This window comes from Mytilus californianus, unplaced genomic scaffold (genome assembly GCF_021869535.1).
Source record: "Mytilus californianus isolate M0D057914Y unplaced genomic scaffold, xbMytCali1.0.p SCAF_2, whole genome shotgun sequence".
Taxonomy (NCBI): Eukaryota; Metazoa; Mollusca; class Bivalvia; order Mytilida; family Mytilidae; genus Mytilus; species Mytilus californianus.
In genome coordinates this window covers 25333059-25353071 of record NW_026262668.1, presented here as the reverse complement: position 1 = coordinate 25353071, position 20013 = coordinate 25333059, and the positions used below count along the sequence as shown (strand labels likewise).

Sequence of the window (20013 nt, the reverse complement as noted above, 5' to 3'; positions counted from 1 at the left end):
TTCAGTTGTTTTTTATTTTTAACTCGTATTCGACGCAAGAATGCGAGGCATAGATAATACAATCTGATGGTGGTGGCGGCGGCAACTGCGTAAACTATTTGTATAGTTTTATGTTTCAGAATGCCTCACTTATCATGAGTTCTGGGATAACTACATGTATATCTGGTTATTAGTATATGGTATCCATGCAAGGTCTACATGTTCATCAGACATGGTTCACCTGACCTCGACCTGAGTTCATTGATAAGTGAACAAGGTTACGTTTCCGTGGTATAGTCTTTATCTCAGATACTATAAGTTGTGGGTCAAATATACTTGTATGGAATGATAGCAATGTACAGCATCGGTGTATTCTACTAACACCATTTTGTAACACATATAAACAAAATAGAAATATTGTCAAAGCAAGTAGAAGCTTTTACGTTTCATTGTCTACTGTTAGTTTGAAAGTCTAGGTCTAGACATGGTTCACCTGACCTGGATCTCAGTTCATTGATAAGTGAACAAGGTTATGTTTCCGTGGTAAAGTCCATATCTCAGATACTATAAGTTGTAGGTCAAATATACTTGTATGGAATGATAGCAATGTATACATGTCTTTGTGGAAGAGTTCAACTGACCTTACCTCATTTACGCGTGGATCATTGATAATGTTTATTTTATGTAATACTTGGTCTCTAAAACTATCGACATAGTTCAGGTATGTTTAATCAAGCATGCTGTACCTTATTCCTTATCTTATAGAAAAACTTGATATAACATCCTAGTTTTTCAGGTAATGATTTTTATGGTCTTACGTTTGACGTACACTTCCTTTATAGTAAATCGTAGCCATTCAAGTATATAAAACATGTTCATTTTTTTTTTAAATTTGAAGTTAATATTATTTTTCGACGTCGAAATATCTTATTGGTGAGGTATAAATTAAACAGAATAAAAGAGATGGGATTCGAATTAATTTCCAACGGATTCAAGTAAGATTCGTCGCCAGGGAACCATCAGCTACTATGCAAGACTAATATTAAAATAGTTAAAATTTTAGCAATAAGACAGGTTGAGACATTACAAAAATTCAACTAGTTGAACAAGATTTGTTTTAAAGAAATCAAATAAGGAAGTACTATTTATATACAAAGAACGCAAATTACTTGAGGAGCAATAAATGGGCAACACAAATCCTTTAAAACTTTGAGGTTAGGTCTGATTTGTAATAATATATTATTTTACCATGATATATATATTAAAATGGTTACTGAATAATAATCGATGAATCCTGCGTCATATGCTGTTAAGGTAACAAAGGTGTGTGGGTGTTTCAAAAAACGAAGCAACAAAGACAGCTTTTTTGTTTATTTCAAAATCTGTATTTTTACTTACTCAGACCCTAACCATAACCTAACTAACAGGCTTGCTATTTTCCCCAAACGAAAACAGATGAGTTAGATTTAATTATAAGGTTACCACAAATAATTCTGTTTATAGCAAAGGTCTCTCAATTCTAATCAAATCAGTTCAGAAAACTAAAACGTATCTGTGTCACAATCTCGTCCTCTTTTCTTTGATCATGACATAAGGTGTCACATGTGGAACAGTATCCTGCTAACCATTCTGGAGCACATAAGATCGTGTTGTTTAATCTGTAGTTTTTTGTGAAGTGCTTTGGAGACTGTCGTTTGTTGTTTGTTTCTTTTTCCTTTTTTTTTGAAATTTTAGTTTGTTTTTCTGTACCGTACTCTTGTTAACAAGTCCTGAAGCGTGTGAAATTGATTTTCCTACTTTACATCTGTAAGGTCAAGTATTCACTTATTTGAAGCTGTGCATGATTAAAACTATCACATTGATCTGAGTTTGATTCTATTACACCCTGACTAGTACATGTAGTGATAGCTTATATATAATATACGCTGGCTGTGGCTATTGTTTTAAGTCCCTATATTTAACATAGCTCCACAAGTATGTATACATAACTGACTTTGCAAGTTCGAATCTAGCCGTTTTGAATGAAGGTGATATCAATTGGAAGCACGAAATTTGTACAGTATCATTTTTAATTTAACATATATACAACGAAAAAATAAAGACGATTGCGATGTTTGTATATAAAAAAAAAAAGACTTGTGGTAAAAGCTATGTAGATGAATCATGTACAGAGCTCATTAATCATATAATTTATGCATGTCTTCGTTCAAAATGATTTGATAGGACTTAATTCATCAAGTTCATATTCTGTCATAAAGCAATGTATTTTCTAACTATACTTTAAATGATATAACTGACGTGGAAATTTATATACATTAATCTAGCAATTATATTCGATTGTCTTTACGGTGCATTTATTAGAATTGAAAACCGCCTTGCAATGTTTCTTTAAATATCCGTCTTCTAACATGGCTAGAAATAAGCTAGATTTAACATGTACTGTATGTACTTAAAAATTCAAAAAAGAAAAAAATATAATATTGTTAATATCAAATAAGAATTGCCAATAAGAAAGACAAGTCTGAAAATAACTATAGTTCGCCATACGGTATTCAACAATAAATAAAACCCATATCGAAAGTCCGAACAATGATTTATTAAGTCATGTTCAGTCTTTCACTCAATTTTCAAATACTGCGGTTAATTCAGTACTGTTCAATACTTTTTCATATAATTCAGTAACTATATAGTTGATCTTTACAGGTAAAATGTAACTACTAAACATTTTGAACATAGACTGAACTGATCTTATTTGACTACAATCGAAATGTACTGAATTAACGCAGTGGATGAGTCTGAAAAAAAGATTGAAAAACTAAAAATAGCTTCTAAATTTATTGTTCAGTCCTTTATGAGTTGTGCAGATCAAATGACAGTTTCAAACTAAAAGTTGTTTACAAAAATAAAAACAACCCGTTTTAAATTACATGCATCTAAAGCGCTCTTCTGGATCTACCGTCATCAGGAACGCTTAAAGCTGAATATTTGAAAACCAAGCAAGTGGGTATTTATACTTTAAATTACCTTGAAATTATCAAAGAAAATAATTGACCAATATAATTATGACCTTTATCAATTAGTTTCTTTAGATAATATGCCATGGTATAGCTACAATTTATAAACTTATCTGCTTGTGAATACTATATCTAGAAGAATGGTTGTGTTTCTCAATTTGTTTTTGTAGTGTAGTGTGTCATGAAATGATCCTTGTATCATTCTTTTATTCTTTTGACAATAACGCCGCTTATTTTTCTCCTACTTGTACATTTAGGTTACATGCATAGTATGTCATCTACTATTTGTTTAAATGGTGTTTGTTGTGTCTTTATGAAGTTAAGACAGAAAAGAGACGAAAGATACTAAAAACGAAGAATCAAAACTCATTAATGTAAGTCCAAGAGAGACCGACAATAGATGTTATTGATAACAGTTTAGAAAAAGAGGCCCAATTAGTGCCTATTATCCATATATTTAAGCGAATAATAAACTTAAGACAAATAAAAGCCTGGTTCAATCAAACCCGCCAAAGGAATAATAGTGATTCATTATGAAAAATGATACCTAACATCCCTATTTTTAACCCGATTAAGGGTGCAAATCCAAATTCGTAAATAGTCAAGTAGTCAAGAACTAAGACAAAAAGCGTCTAAAAGTACAGAAACCGTTCAGGTGCAAAACGATTATTTTGATACCATTATATGTTTGACCTCTCTACCGTTAACTTAATATGCTTATTCTTCAAAAATCAAATAGCTTCTGGAAACGTGTGACATATGTCTTACATAATATGTTTTAATAAATAATTGACGCCTAGTTAATGTTGTATATATTCCTTTGCGACAGAGGGGGAGCAAGACGTTCATGGTATACACATTATATCTCTATGAGTTTGTAAAAAAAGAAAAAATGAAATCCAGTCACATCGTTTGTATTGCTTTTTTTTCTCGCCGTTATCTGTGGAACATGTAAGTCAAGTCTATAACTACTTCTATGTGATATAATTTTTATTGTAACGAGGACATACATTATACCCACTGACGGTTTATATGAGATAAATAAACATTCTCAAAAATGTTTTCAGAATTGGACAATATTTGATTGCACAGATAACCGCATAATTTTCCGATAAGACGACAGTGCTCCGGTACTGGCATGATAAACATAGCAGTTTTTTCCGTAATTATAGATTATCGATGGTTTTTCAAACAAGACGGTGTTTCTCATCTACAACTTTATCGGAAGGCGACAGCCCTGAGATGAGATGTGGCCGAAAAACATCCTAGAGTTTGAAAGACCATTGGTAATCTGTTTATAGCTATTTTGCCTATGACGTCGTTGATGTTTACATTGACAACGCCACGTGCGCCTTTAGTTTCTGACCATAATTTTCTATCTCAAGTGAGTAGCTTGAAAAAAGATCAAAGGAAAAATACGCAAAATTGCGATAGTTATAAAATATCTTACTGTACTACACTTTTTAAACCAACGAAGGCTAAGGAACGTTTTTACTACCGAGACACTTTTTTTCGTTATGCACTCAATAGTTTTTACTAATGGAAAAGATCTTTAATCTCTTGTCCATGGTTCAAATTTGAATTTAATATTTTTTAAAAGGCTTCACATAGGCACGACGAAGGTCAGTTTTTATGATTAATATGACTACTATTTTAATTTTATTGTTAAGTGTAAATAACTGTAATAAGATCTTTGAATTATAGATTATCGATGGTTTTTCAAACGAGAGGGTATTTCACAGCATCAATCTGATCGAAGACGATAGTCTTGAGATGAAGTGTGGCCGAGAAACATCCTCGAGTTTGAAAGACCATTGATAATTTATTCATCGCTATTATCATGATTATGCCTATGATGTAGTTGTTGTTTACATTGACAACGTCACGTGCGCCCTTAGTTTCTGACGATGATTTTCTATCTCAAGCGAGTAGCATGATATGAAAATTATCACAAAATAGACCAAAGGAAAAATACACAAAATAGCGATGATATTGTTTTATCGGTACCTACATCGATTTTTTAATCAATAAAATAGAGCATAAATATAGGTTATTGCTATAAGACTGTGAATATTAACGGTCCTACATTCTGTCGAAACATATTTCTTGGCATTGCACAATAGCAAGTTGTCTCTGCCTGTGTATGACGTCTTTATACTAAATTTATTGAATGTGTACTGATTGATATTTCAGTGCATGATTTTTCATTAGTTCTTATTGGCTTTGAACTATCTTTCAGTAACTCTCGGTCATAGAAATACACTCAGAACTCAGAGTATATAATTTGTGCTCGAAGCACCAAACACAGTAGTTTTATTGGTTGAATTTCTGAGTCTAAGTACGATAATCCTACTCGACATTTTTATGACCGTAAGTCCCGTACTTTGTTTCTTAAGTCCTGTGTGTTTTGTTTGGATCTCATGAGTCAAGCCTTTTTTAACTGAATTTTATAGTGAGTTTTTATGTTGTGCTGTTACATCACTGTTCCCGGTTCGAGGGGGAAGGGTTTTTTTTGGCGCCCTCAAACATGTTTAATCGCGACACATTCTGTGTGTGTCTGTCCATAGTCAGAAGCCTGTAATTCAGTGGTTGCCTTTTGTTGCTGTATATCATAGTTGTGTTTCGTTTATTGTTTTGTACATAAATCAGGTTGTTAGTTTTGTCGGGGCCTTTTATACATGTAGCTTGCTATCTGGTTCAGGTTTTGCTCATTGTTAAAGGCTTTACGATGACATGTCGTTGCTTACCTCTACGTTAATTGGCCTCTGGTGGAAAGTTCTCATTGGCATTCATATAACATCTTCTTATTTTTATATGTAACCGCTTTTCATGTTTCTATGGTCAATTTTTAGTTTTCGCGCGCAAATTGGTTTCTCAGTTGGATATAGTAAATGATCAACAACCTTTGAGTTCTTTAATGTTTATAGTGTTGGGTGCAGTCTGCAGATTGGGTTACATTTTCTTTATTACCATTGCTCATACATCAGTCTGTCAATAGCCATCTGACTATAATCTCTTATAGTTGTAAAACATGATAACTTTCTGTTAAATCATATTGTTAGTGAATATGAGCAATAAGACATAGAATTGAGAATTGAAACGGGGAATGTAACAGAGACTTTAGACATAAGATTTTGAATCCTTTGTAGATATTTTAATATTTTAGTGTTGTTTTAAATCATAAACAAAAATCAATGTTAGTACCGATAGAGATTCAAAGATCTGATAACATAGTTACATTGATACTGTCTTGAATATTTTAAATTAATAAGTAAACATGGATCATATCTAAGTTTACAGGTTCTATAAACAACTCTACCGTTAAAATCAGGATGTATCCTATCTGTAAAAAGATTTCTACAGTTACCATATTAACATGATTTACTATCAAACTTTCAAACTAAACGTATGTATCTATGAAAGAATTTGAAAAAATTGTCAAGTAATTTGTAGTTAAGAAATTCCTGACTTATAATTTACCAGTTATATATAGATTGATATTAGCGAAATTTGAAATTTCATTACAGACTAAGGCATAGCGAATGTGTTTGGAAATATACACATTGTAAGAATGGACCAACTAAATACTAGCATAAAAAAAAGGATAATCAGCAAGAGGGAACGAAAAATCGCCTCTTTTGTAGAAACAAAAATGTGTTTATATTTGTCTGTGTGAAAATGAAATGACCAAACCTAGAAAAGGTAACATTATAACTGTTATATTAGGTGCATATTTAACATGTTTGAAGCCGTTTGCATGATGTCAATATCTGCATTATGTTTAGAAACTTCTTGATTATTCTAAGCAAAAAAATATCACCAAGGCAAGTGTTATAAAATTTTTCAATCGAATTGATTTTAACGGATCTCAACTAAATTTGGCCACAAGTTAGCTGTGATTCACATCAGTACAGGAACACATCTGCTCTAATAGGGTCTCAATTGGTGCTCGTATGATAACCTTCAACCATCTCATATTATCACCATTTTAGGAAGTAAATGTAGCATATTTTCAATTTATTTTCATTACAAAAAGGCTTTATATTAGTCACATCAAAATCATGTCTAATCACATTCTCCAAAGGACTTTTAATTTAATAGTAAAAACTACTCTTTGTCAATGATGAGATTGTATAGACATGTAATATAGAGAGTCATAACTATAAACTGAGTTGAAAAGAACATCAAAAACACGGAATGTATGTAAAACATTCAAATGATATTTTACACTCCAAAAAATCAGTTCCATTTCTTTTATATTACACAAGTAATAATAAAAGTTTTAATTGGAGAAGGAGAACTTGTTACAAGGACACACAGATAAGTTGTAAAACATTTACTGAAATGCAAGTTGAAACGGTATTTCACGAGTTATTGTTTTGTTTGTTTTTTTCCCGCAAAACTATGGATTTATAATTTCCCTCTGAAAACCTCCTTTCACATACTTTCCATATATATTTTTTAAACTTTAGTTTGTTCTATCGTGTATTATATATTTTGAAATAAAATATGTTTACATCTTGTTTTCCCGATCAGATACACTTTCTTAACTGAATGAATTGTTAAAGTGATTAACTAAATGTGTAAGCTTTACATGTTACAGGTTATGCAGGATATGCGTGTAGGAGGAGTGGAGGAATTTGTACGAAAAGCTATTGTTCAAAGGGGTATTTTGAGGACCATTTACCACACGAAGACTGTTATTATACTGAAAGATGTTGTCTTCCCTTGTGGCATCAAAAGCAGTCCAATTTTCCAAGTACTTACTTTGATTTAAATCAATTAGGTTTATTAGGATCTCACGTACATTAATTGCCAAATTATGTGCTGTTCATTTCTTCAACAACTATCATATCAGTAAGAATTTCATATAGATATGAACATATTGATGGCAACGCGCTAAAAAAATCGAATACGTCATTGATAAGTACTCATTATCACTAGTATCAGACCTGAAACCTGGACATATGAATATCAATCATAGTATGCACAACTGGGTTTCTTGAATAATCATCTTCAAATCCGATCGCCACCAAAAGTGTGGAAAGCGGAACACATTTAAACTTTCAGAGAATTATAAACAACATGCCCTTAACAGAACAACATACATGTACTTATTCTACATGCAGTATAGATACGAGGATAATTAATCGCCAATAAGACAGCACCCGAACGACAAAAAAAAAACCCAAACAGACATCCCCACAGCAACATCTACAATCTTAAACAAGAGACGGGGTTTTTTGCAATATTTTAAGGTCTAAATCGTGTCCAGTCTATACAAGTTGTGAATAAATTTGACTGACACAAATTTCAATCTTTGTTTTTTGTTAGTTGTCATATTAATCGACACTAACACGTTAATTTCAGAGCCACTTAGTTGTAAAAATCATTATGGAATAGTATCTAAAGTAACTTACAAATTTCAAACAACATTTATCAATAATTCAAATATCAATATTTCTTGTTTTTTAGCCGATAGCAATTACTCTTCTCCTTATCTTGCCCGACCTCTTGTGACGCTTAATTGAAGCATATGACAATATATCGTTTTTATACTGGTAATGTAAGACTTTGGTTTCACATTAGTAATACATTTTTAAAGGAACGGCTGCTGTATGAATATGACTTTTGCTTTCAAAAGAGTGTTTTGATGTTTCAAATGTTTCAAAAATCCATCAAAGCTTATATTTCAATTAAAATGATTCTTTGAAATTAAAATGAGAGAAAAAACAAAAAATAAAGATTAACTTGTACATATCATCCTGTTTTAACAATACTCATCTCTTTCATTTAAACTACGAGCAAATGCTTCATCTCATGGTTGTGAATATCTTATGTGATTATGTGATTATAGTTATGTTTTCTTGAGTAAAGAATACCTGTATTTGTATAGGTCTTAATGTAACGTTGGGTAACATTTTGTTCAGGTTACTAGGTCGCTCAGCGTGAAATGACAACGTCAAAGCTACGGTATTAATAATTTAATAAAGAATATATATTATATAACACTATTTACTTTATCTGACATTCAATACAGTTAACATCATTGGACGAAACGATCCAAAAAGACATTTCCCTGTCTTGTTGTATTTGTGCCACCAAATAAATAATTAATTATGAAAATAATTAAAGTCACATGAGACGAGTTTCTTGTAATTATAATGTTATCGAAATTATTAAACAAATGCACGCATATATACTTAGTAGCCTATTAAGGTGCCCAATCAATGGATTTGAATGATTTGGGTTATTAGAATAACACACGGCTGTACGTTATATTAGTAGAAAGAGGATAACAAGCCTCATCGAAATATTGATGTCGTCGTTGTCTACAGTGGTCACGATTGTCTTAACTTTCTGTCAAAGGTCATAGCTAAAATTTTAGAGAAAACGCAGAGCCACCTTTAAACAGCGTGCCGACCCTACATATATCCGTTTAGAGCGAAAAAAATCGAATAATTTAAAACGATTATTACTTTAGTCTCTATATTTATGACTGATTTGATATTTATGTTGCAAAATATGATTCGAGATTGACATTTGTACTTTTCATTCAACTGATAAATAACAGTGACATCGATCGATTAAAATTTCCAAGTTTTGAATTTTTACATAAGATTTGATACAAGTGATCATTAGAGATGTCATTTACATATAAACATTTATAAGTTGCCCTCCAAAATTTTATTTTTCCGTCTTTTGATAGAAGGTGTTGGTAATGATTTTCTGGGTAAATATTCAACTTTCTTTTGCTAAGTGTGGAAGCACATACAATTGTACTTTGAAAACACAGAGCCACCTTTAAACAGCGTGCCGACCCTACATATATCCGTTTAGAGCGAAATAAATTCGAATAATTTAAAACGATTATTACTTTAGTTTCTATATTGATGACTGATTTGATATTCATGTTGCAAAATATGATTCGAGATTGACATTTGTACTTTTCATTCAACTGATAAATAACAGTGACATTGATCCATTAAAATTTCCAAATTTTGAATTTTTACATAAGATTCGTTACAAGTGATCATTAGAGATGTCATTTACATATTCACATTTATAAGTTGCTCTCCCAAAATGTGATTTTTCCCGTCTTTTGATAGAAGGTGTTCGTAATTAACTTCTGGGTAAATATCCAACTTTCTTTTGCTAAGTGTGGCAGCACATACAATAGTACTTTGTTCCAAAACAGGTGTAATAATAACGCAGAATGAATTGAATTAGTAGGTCTGAGTATATCTATAGAAACGAGAAATACTGCAAACGGTGAAAAAGGGGGAGGGGGTCTGTCAAAGTTTAATCACTCCATCTTACACACAAATATGACTTATTGAGCATCATCTGGTTATACAATTGACATGAAGTTAAAGATTATCTACAAAATGAGTGCTATGTACAGCATCGATGTATTCTACAAACACCATTTTGTAACACATATAAACAAAATAGAAATATTGTCAAAGCAAGTAGTAGCTTTTACGTTTCATTGTCTACTGTTAGTTTGAAAGTCTAGGTCTAAGTCAGAGAGCTAATTTCAGTTGTTTTTATTTTTAATTCGTATTTGACGCAAGAATGCGAGGCATAGATAATACAATCTGATGGTGGTGGCGGCGGCAACTGCGTAAACTATTTGTATAGTTTTATGTTTCAGAATGTCTCACTTATCATGAGTTCTGGGATAACTATATCTGGTTACTAGTATATGGTATCCATGCAAGGTCTACATGACCATCAGACATGGTTCACCTGACCTCGACCTCAGTTCATTGATAAGTGAACAAGGTTACGTTTCCGTGGTATAGTCCATATCTCAGATACTATAAGTTGTGGGTCAAATATACTTGTATGGAATGATAGCAATGTATACATGTCTTAGTGGAAGAGTTCAACTGACAGTACCTCATTTACGCGTGGATCATTGATAATGTTTATTTTATGTAATACTTGGTCTCTAAAACTATCGACATAGTTCAGGTATGTTTAATCAAGTATGCTGTACCTTATTCCTTATCTTATAGAAAAACCTGATATAACATCCTAGTTTTTACGGTAATGATCTCTACGGTCTTACTTTGCAGGTACACTTGTGTTATAGTAAATCGAAGCCATTCAAGTATATAAAACATGTTCATGTTTTTAAAAATTTGAAGTTAATATTATTTTTCGACGTAGAAATACCTTATTGGTGAGGTATAAATTGATTAAACAGAATAAAAGAGATGGGATTCGAATTAATTTCCAACGGATTCAAGTAAGATTTGTCGCCAGGAAACCATCAGCTACTATGCAAGACTTATATTAAAATAGTTAAAATTTTAGCAATAAGACAGTTTGAGACATTACAAAAATTCAACCAGTTGAACAAGATATGTTTTGAAGAAATCAAATAAGGAAGTACTATATATATACAAAGAACGCAAACTACTTGAGGTGAAATAAATGGGCAACACAAATCCTTTAAAACTTTGAGGTTAGGTATGATTTGTAATAATATATTATTTTACCATGATATATACACTACAAATGTCTAAAAGTCTGAAAAGACCAGTTTTTGTCTGAATTTGCATGAATTTTTACTCGACATTCTTAATTTGTCTGAATAATTTTAAAAAATTCTTGACATAGTATGAATTTGTCTAATAAGGTTCTTGATTTTTCTTGACAAGTGTCTTGACAGTATGAACATTGTCTTAAAATTTCTCGACACTTCCTGTATCATCTGATAAGAGTCTGGATTAGTCTCGACCAATTCTTGACTGTCTTAAATTTGTCTCGATCTGTCTTGACATATTCTTGACATTCTTAATAATGTCTGAATATGTCTCGACATATTCTAGACATTCTAAATAATGTCTGAATATTTCTCGACACATTCTTGACAGTCTTAAATATGTCTTAACACTATCTCAACAGTATAAATTTCGCCTGAAATGTGAACAGACTTATTCTGCACTGTTTATGACATTCTATTGCTGTTGTATACTACTTTTTATTATGGCTAAACTAAACTTTGAAGAATCAAGGATTAATTTGGTATAGTAAGATACCCTTTTGGTGCAACTTAGTTGGAATACCCTGAATAATCCCCCATGTAGTTTAATTTTGATTTATTTTTATTAAACATTTAAGTAATTGTTTTCACTTGGAATATAAGTCGAAGGTATTAACAAACAGCATTTAGATTTTTGCCGTTCGCAAAACTGCCAGTCAAATTTGCTTTACTAAAATAGGTGTCTTGTATCTCTTTTGGACCCCACAATTCATCTTTTGGGTTTGTGTGGCTTAAAACAGAGGGGGGCTTTTGTTTAGGTCAAAGAATTTGTTCCCATCTTGATTCAAAAACCTTATTCATTTTTTAGAACAACCCAAAAACATTTTTTATTCAAATTTGAGTGTTGAATTTTACAGTTTTTTTATCAAAAATAAATATTTGTGATAACTCCTTCCTGAAAAGAAAAAAATGTTTAGATCTATATTCATGATATTATGCATGTCTGTTTGAGAACCATTTCATAAAACCGATGATTTCTATAGAAATCATTGATGGGACCCATTATAAATACATTTTTTTTTATTATTCCTGGAGTAGATAATAATTTTCTTTTAATTTTTGGGAATTATTCAATTTGTTTTTATGTTAAAATAATTAACTTCATAATTTTGATGAAGAAAATCCATTTCAATTCAATTTTTTTCATTAATATGATGATTTTCATTTTCATCTATCAACGAACTTTTTAAATTGTAGTGGCATGGTCGGTCAACTGATAAGTTGTATGGCTGATTACAGGTAAAGCAATAACTTCTATTTGACAGTTGCGTGTACTCTGGGGTGTGGAATACCTTAATTTAATGGGGAACATCCTGTCCATGTGTAATACTTAATATATTCCAACAGATGACATTACACAAATTTTTCTTCTGTTAAATGAATGATTTGTATATCATAATTTGCTATTTATATAAACCACATTTTGGTATAATAATTATTCACCATATCAACATTGAATATTATGAATGTAGAATGAAATATGTCTACAGTATGATTGGTTTGAATCATTTAATTTATAAGACTTAGGAATCAAAATTTGTAATTATTTAAACACCCACATTGAAATTGTTTTATATCAACACACCCACATTTGAATTATTTTATACTTTAGATTTCATAGCCATATTTGCATTTGTAAAAATATTTATATACCCAAATTTTCAATTATTTTACATGCCCAACTTTTATTTTTGTTGTAAAGAAGTGTAACTTGACACTACAGTATATCATATAAAGAGAAATAAAGATTAAAGTTATATCATGAATACTGGTCATGATTTGTAAAACTCAGAACTGTCAAGTAAATTTAAGACACGATTCAAAATGTTCAGAATATGTCAAGCCATACTGAGAAAAAATAAGAATGTCGAGAATATGTCGAGAAATTTCAAGACAGTATTCAAATGTCAAGAATTTGTCAAGAAATTTTAAGACCATATTCAGAATGTCGAGATTATGTCGAGTAAATTTCATACAAATTTAATATAAATGAGAATTTGTCAAGAAAAATTAAGACACAAGTCATACTTTTGGAGAATGTCGAGTAAAAGTTCATGCAAATTAAGACAAAAACTGGTCTTTTCAGACTTTTAGACTTTTGTAGTGATATATATTAAAATGGTTACTGAATAATAATCGATTAATCCTGCGTCATATGCTGTTAAGGTAACAAAGGTGTGTGTGTGGGTGTTTCAAAAGTCGAATCAACAAAGACAGCTTTTTTTCCCCGAAATCTGTATATTTACTAACTTAGACCCTAACCATAACCTAACTAACAGGCTTGCTATTTTCCCCAAACGAAAACAGATGAGTTAGATTTAATTATAAGGTTACCACAAATAATTCTGTATATAGCAAAGATCTCTCAATTCTAATCAAATCAGTTCAGAAAACTAAAACGTATCTGTGTCACAATCTCGTCCTCTTTTCTTTGTTTATGACATAAGGTGTCACATGTGGAACAGTATCCTGCTAACCATTCTGGAGCACATAAGATCGTGTTGTTCAATCTTTCATTTTTTTATGAAGTGCTTTGGAGACTGTCGTTTGTTGTTTATTTGTTTTTCCTTTTTTTGCAAGTTTTTGTTAGTTTTTCTGTGATTTATGGAGTTTGATTGTTTCTTTGGATACCGTACTCTTGTGAACAAGTCGTGAAGCGAGTGAAATTGATTTTCTTACTTTACATCTGTAAGGTCAAGTATTCACTTATTTGAAGCTGTGCATGATTAAAACTATCACATTGATCTGAGTTTGATTCTATTACACCCTGACTAGTACATGTAGTGATAGCTTATATATAATCTACGCTGGCTGTGGCTATTGTGTTAAGTCCCTATATTTAATATAGCTCCACAACTATGTATACATAACTGACTTTGCAAGTTCGAATCTAGCCGTTTTGGATGAAGGTGATTTCAATTGGAAGCACGAAATTTGTACAGTATCATTTTTAATTTAACATAAATACAACGAAAAAATAAAGACGATTGCGATGTTTGTTTATTTATAACAATACTTGTGGTAAAAGCAATGTAGATGTATCATGTACAGAGCTCACTAATTATATAATTTATGCATGTCTTCGTTCAAAATTATTTAATAGGACTTGATTCATCAAGTTCATGTTCTGTCATAAAGAAATGCATTTTCTAACTGTACTTTAAATGATATAACTGAATAGGAAAAGTATGTACCTTACCATTCATACACATGTTCATCATGGTAGTTCATTGAGTCGTCTAATATTTGCAAATATTTAACGAAATCATTCGCTAACTTACCACACAAACACGAAGTTGTATGTTTGATTGTTGTAAAGCTTTGATAAAAAAAAACAATCCAGTGTTTATGATCTAGTAAATAGTTATGACGAAAACATTTGAGTATCACCCAGCAAAATGACAAGACAATAATAGATGAAATACCGTTATTTTAAAAAAAAATATATTTGGTATACGGAATCGAACATTTAAGAATTTTGAAAGCCCCTCTTTACTCACATTGAACCGATGTAAATGTAACTTCATGTACTATTTTGTCAGATATTTGATTTTCTTCAACCATATGTTAAAATCGGTGAATTGATTTCGAATTTTATTATTCGGTTTCGAAACATCATGTATTAGTTTCTAAGATTGCTTATTAATGACGCAAAATAACGTGGACATTTATATACATTAATCTAGCAATTATATTCGATTGTCTTTACGGTGAATTTATTAGAATTGAAAACCGCTTTGCAGTGTTTCTTTAAATATCCCTCTTCTAACATGGCTAGAAATGGGCTAGATTTAACATATACTGTATTTATATAAAAATTCAAAAAAGAAAAAAATATAATATTGTAAATATCAAATAAGAATTGCCAATAAGAAAGACAAAGCTGTAATTAACTACAGGTCGCCATACGGTATTCAACAATAAATAAAACTAATATCGAAAACCCGAACAATGATTTCTTAAGTCATGTTCAGTCTTTCACTCAATTTTCAAATACTGCGGTTAATTCAGTACTGTTCAATACTTTTTCATATAATTCAGTAACTATATAGTTGATCTTTACAGGTAAAATATAACTAGTACACATTTTGAACATAAACTGAACTGATATTATTTGACTACAATCGAATTTTCTGAAAAGTACTGAATCAACAGCAGTGGATGAGTCTGAAAAAAAAAAGATTGAAAAACTAAAAATTGCTTTTAAAATTTATTGTTCAGTCCTTTATGAGTTGTGCAGATCAAATGACAGTTTCAAACTAAAAGTCGTTTACAAAAAATAAAAACAACCCGTTTTAGATTACATGCGTCCAAAGCGTTCTTCTGGATTTACCGTCATCAGGAAAGCTTGAAGCTGAATATTTGAAACCAAGCAAGTGGGTATTTATACTTTGAATTACCTTGAAATTATCAAAGAAAATAATTGACCAATATAATTATGACCTTTATCAATAAGTTTCTTCAGATAATATGCCATGGTATAGCAACAATTTATAAACTTATCTGCTTGTGAATACTATATCTAGAAGAATGGTTGTGTTGCCCAATTTGTTTTTGTAGTGTAGTGTGTCATGAAATGATCCTTGTATCATTCTTTTATTATTTTGACAATAACGTCGCTTATTTTTCTCCTACTTGTGCATTTAGGTTACATTCAAAGTATGTCATCTTCTATTTGTTTAAATGTTGTTTGTTGTGTCTTATTGAAGTTAAGACAGAAAAGAGACGAAAGATACAAAAAAGGAAGAATCAAAACTCATTTATGTAAGTCGAAGAGAGACCAACAATAGATGGTATTGATAACTGTTTAGAAAAAGATGCCCAATTAGTGCCCATTATCCATATATTTGATCGAATAATAAACTAAAGACAAATAAAAGCCTGGTTCAATCAAACCCGCCAAAGGAATCAGAGTGATGCATAATGAAAAGTTATACCTAACATCCCTATTTTCCACCCGATTAAGGGTGCAAATCCAAATTCGTAAATAGTCAAGTAGTCAAGAACTAAGACAAAAAGCGTCTAAAAGTACAGAAACCGTTCAGGTGCAAAACGATTATTTTAATACCATTATATGTTTGACCTCTCTACTGTTAACTTAATATGCTTATTCTTTAAAAATCAAATAGCTTCTGGAAACGTGTGACATATGTCTTACATAATATGTTTTAATAAGTAATTGATGCCTAGTTAATGTTGTATATATTCCTTTGCGACAGAGGGGGAGTAAGACGTGCATGGTATACACATTATATCTCTTTGAGTTTGTGAAAAGGAAAAATGAAATCCAGTCACATCATATGTATTGCTGTTTTTCTCGCCGTTATGTGCGGAACATGTAAGTCAAGTCTATAACTACTTCTATGTGATATCAAATTTTATTTTAACGAGGACATACATTATACCTACTGGCGGTTGATATGAGATAAATAAACATTTTCAAAAATGTTTTCAGAATTGGACAATATTTGATTGCACAGATAACCGCATAATTTTCCGATAAGAAGACAGTGCTCCGGTACTGGCATGATAAGCATAGCAGTGTTTTCCGTAATTATAGATTATCGATGGTTTATTAAACGAGACGGTGTTTCTCATCTACAATTTTATCGGAAGGCGACAGCCCTGAGATGAGATGTGGCTGAGAAACATCCTAGAGTTTGAAATAGCAATGTTTACATTGACAACGCCACGTGCGCCTTTAGTTTCTGACGATAATTTTCTATCTCAAGTGAGTAGCGTGAAAAAAGATCAAAGGAAAAATACGCAAAATTGCGATAGTTATACAATATCTTACTGTACGACACTTTTTAAACCAAGGAAGGCTAAGGAACGTTTTTACTACCGAGACACATTTTTTTGTGTCATGCACTCAATAGTTTGTATTTATGGAAAAGATCTTTAATCTCTTGTCCATGGTTCAAATTTGAATTTAATATTTTAAAAAAAGCTTCACATAGACATGACAAAGGTCAGTTTTTATGATTAATATGACTACTGTTTTGATTTTATTGTTAAGTGTAAATAACTGTAACAACATCTATAATCTGAATTATAGATTATCGATGGTATTTAAAACGAGAGTGTATGTCTTAGCATTTATCTCATCGAAGGGCGATAGTCTTGAGATGAGGTGTGGCCGAGAAACATCCTCGAGTTTGAAACACCATTGATGATTTGTTTATCGCTATAATGCCTATGATGTAGTCGATGTTTACATTGACAACGTCACGTGCGCCCTTAGTTACTGACGACGATTTTCTATCTCAAGCGAGTAGCATGATATGAAAATTATCACAAAATAGACCAAAGGAAAAATCCACAAAATAGCGATGATATTGTTTTTTCGGTACCTACATCGATTTTTTAATCAATAAAATAAAGCATAAATATAAGTTATTGCTATACGACTGTGAATATTAACGGTCCTACATTCTGTCGAAACATATTTCTTGGCATTGCACAATATCAAGTTTTCTCTGACTGTGTACTGATTGATATTTAAGTACATGATTTTTTCATTAGTTGTTTTTGGCTTTGAACTATCTTTCAGTAACTCTCGGTCATAGAAATACACTCAGAACTCGGAGTATATAATTTGTGCTCGAAGCACCAAAAACAGTAATTTGATTGGTTGAATTTCTGAGTCTGAGTACGATAATCGTACTCGAAATTTTAATGACCGTAATGCCCGTACTTTGTTTCTTAAGTCCTGTGTGTTTTGTTTGGATCTCATGAGTCAAGCCTTTTCAGCTTTTTTTCATAGTGAGTTTTTATGTTGTGCTGTTACATCACTGTTCCCGGTTCGAGGGGGAAGGGGGTTGCTGGGCGGCCCCAAACATGTTTAATCGCGACACATTCTGTGTGTGTCTGTCCATAGTCAGAAGCCTGTAATTCAGTGGTTGCCTTTTGTTGCTGTATATCAAAGTTGTGTTTCGTTTATTGTTTTGTACATAATCAGGTCGTTAGTTTTGTCGGGCCTTTTAAACATGTAGCTTGCTATCTGGTTCAGGTTTTGCTCATTGTTAAAGGCCATACGATGACATGTCGTTGCTTACTTCTAAATTAGTTGGCCTCTGATGGAAAGTTCTCATTGGCATTCATATAACATTATTTTTTTTATATGTAACCGCTTTTCATGTTTCTATGGTCAATTTTAAATTTTCGCGCACATATTGGTTTCTCAGTTGGATATAGTAAAAGATCAACAACCTTTGAGTTCTTTAATGTTAATAGTGTTGGGTGCAGTCTGCTGATTGGGTTACATTTACTTTATTACCATTGCTCAAATACCAGTCTGTTAATAGCCATCTGACTATAATCTCTTATAGTTGTAAAACATGGTAACATTCTGTTAAATCATATTATTAGTGAATATGAGCAATAAGACATAGAATTGAGAATGGAAACGGGGAATGTAACAGAGACTTTAGACATAAGACATCTATGTTTTGCCATTTTGAATCCTTTGTAGATATTATTTTAATATTTTAGTGTTGTTTAAAATCATAAACAAAAAACAATGTTAGTACCGATAGAGATTGAAAGATCTTATAACATAGTTACATTGATACTGTCTTGAATATTTTAAATTAATACGTGAACATGGATCATATCTAAGTTTACAGGTTCTATTAACAACTCTACCGTTAAAATCAGGATGTATCCTATTTGTAAAAAGATTTCTACAGTTACCATATTAACTACCGAACTTTCAAACTAAACGTAAGTATCTATGAAAGAATTTGATAAATTTTTCAAGTAATTTGTAGTTAAGAAATTCCTGACTTAATAATTTACCAGTTATATATAGATTGATATAAGCGAAATTTGAAATTTAATTACAGACTAAGGCATAGCAAATGTGTTTGGAAATATACACATAGTAAGAAGGGACCAACTAAATATTACCTTCCAAAAACAAAGGATAATCAGCAAGTGGGACTGAAAAATCGCCTCTTTTGTAGAAAAAAAAGTGTTTATATTTGTCTGTGTGAAAATGAAATGACCAAACCTAGAAAAGGTAACATTATTACTGTTATATTAGGTGCATATTTAACATGTTTAAAGTCGTTTGCATGATGTCAATATCTGCATTATGTTTAGAAACTTCTTGATTATTCTAAGCAAAAAATTATCATCAAGGCAAGTGTTATAAAATTTTTCAATCGAATTGATTTTAACGGATCTCAACTAAATTTGGCCACAAGCTAGCTGTGATTCATAACAGTACAGGAACACATCTGCTTTTAAAGGGTCTCAATTGGTGCTCGTATGATAACCTTCAACCAGTTCATATTATCACAATTTTAGGAAGTAAATGTAGCATATTTACAATTTTCATTACAAAAAGGCTTTATATTAGTCACATCAAAATCATGTCTAATCACATTCTTCAAAGGACTTCTAATTAAATAGTAAAACTACTCTTTGTTAATGATGAAATTGTATAGACATGTAATA

The 20013-nt window shown here is 31.4% G+C and overlaps 2 long non-coding RNA genes across 6 annotated transcripts in view; both read left to right on the top strand.

The window, feature by feature from the left end:
• LOC127729571 (uncharacterized) overlaps positions 1-20013 on the top strand; it is a 123969-nt gene that overhangs the window by 7558 nt on the left and 96398 nt on the right. For 4 of the 5 annotated variants that reach the window (XR_007994719.1, XR_007994722.1, XR_007994718.1 and 1 more), the window contains exon 1: positions 16777-16888. The exons of the other annotated variant lie outside the window; for it this stretch is intronic. This is a non-coding gene — a long non-coding RNA (uncharacterized LOC127729571). Of the gene's footprint in view, positions 1-16776; positions 16889-20013 lie in introns of those variants that run through there. 5 annotated transcript variants of the gene reach the window in all.
• On the top strand, positions 6480-8961 carry LOC127729579 (uncharacterized). The gene is made up of 3 exons (XR_007994731.1): positions 6480-6695; positions 7597-7752; positions 8924-8961. It is a non-coding gene; the product is annotated as an uncharacterized LOC127729579 (long non-coding RNA).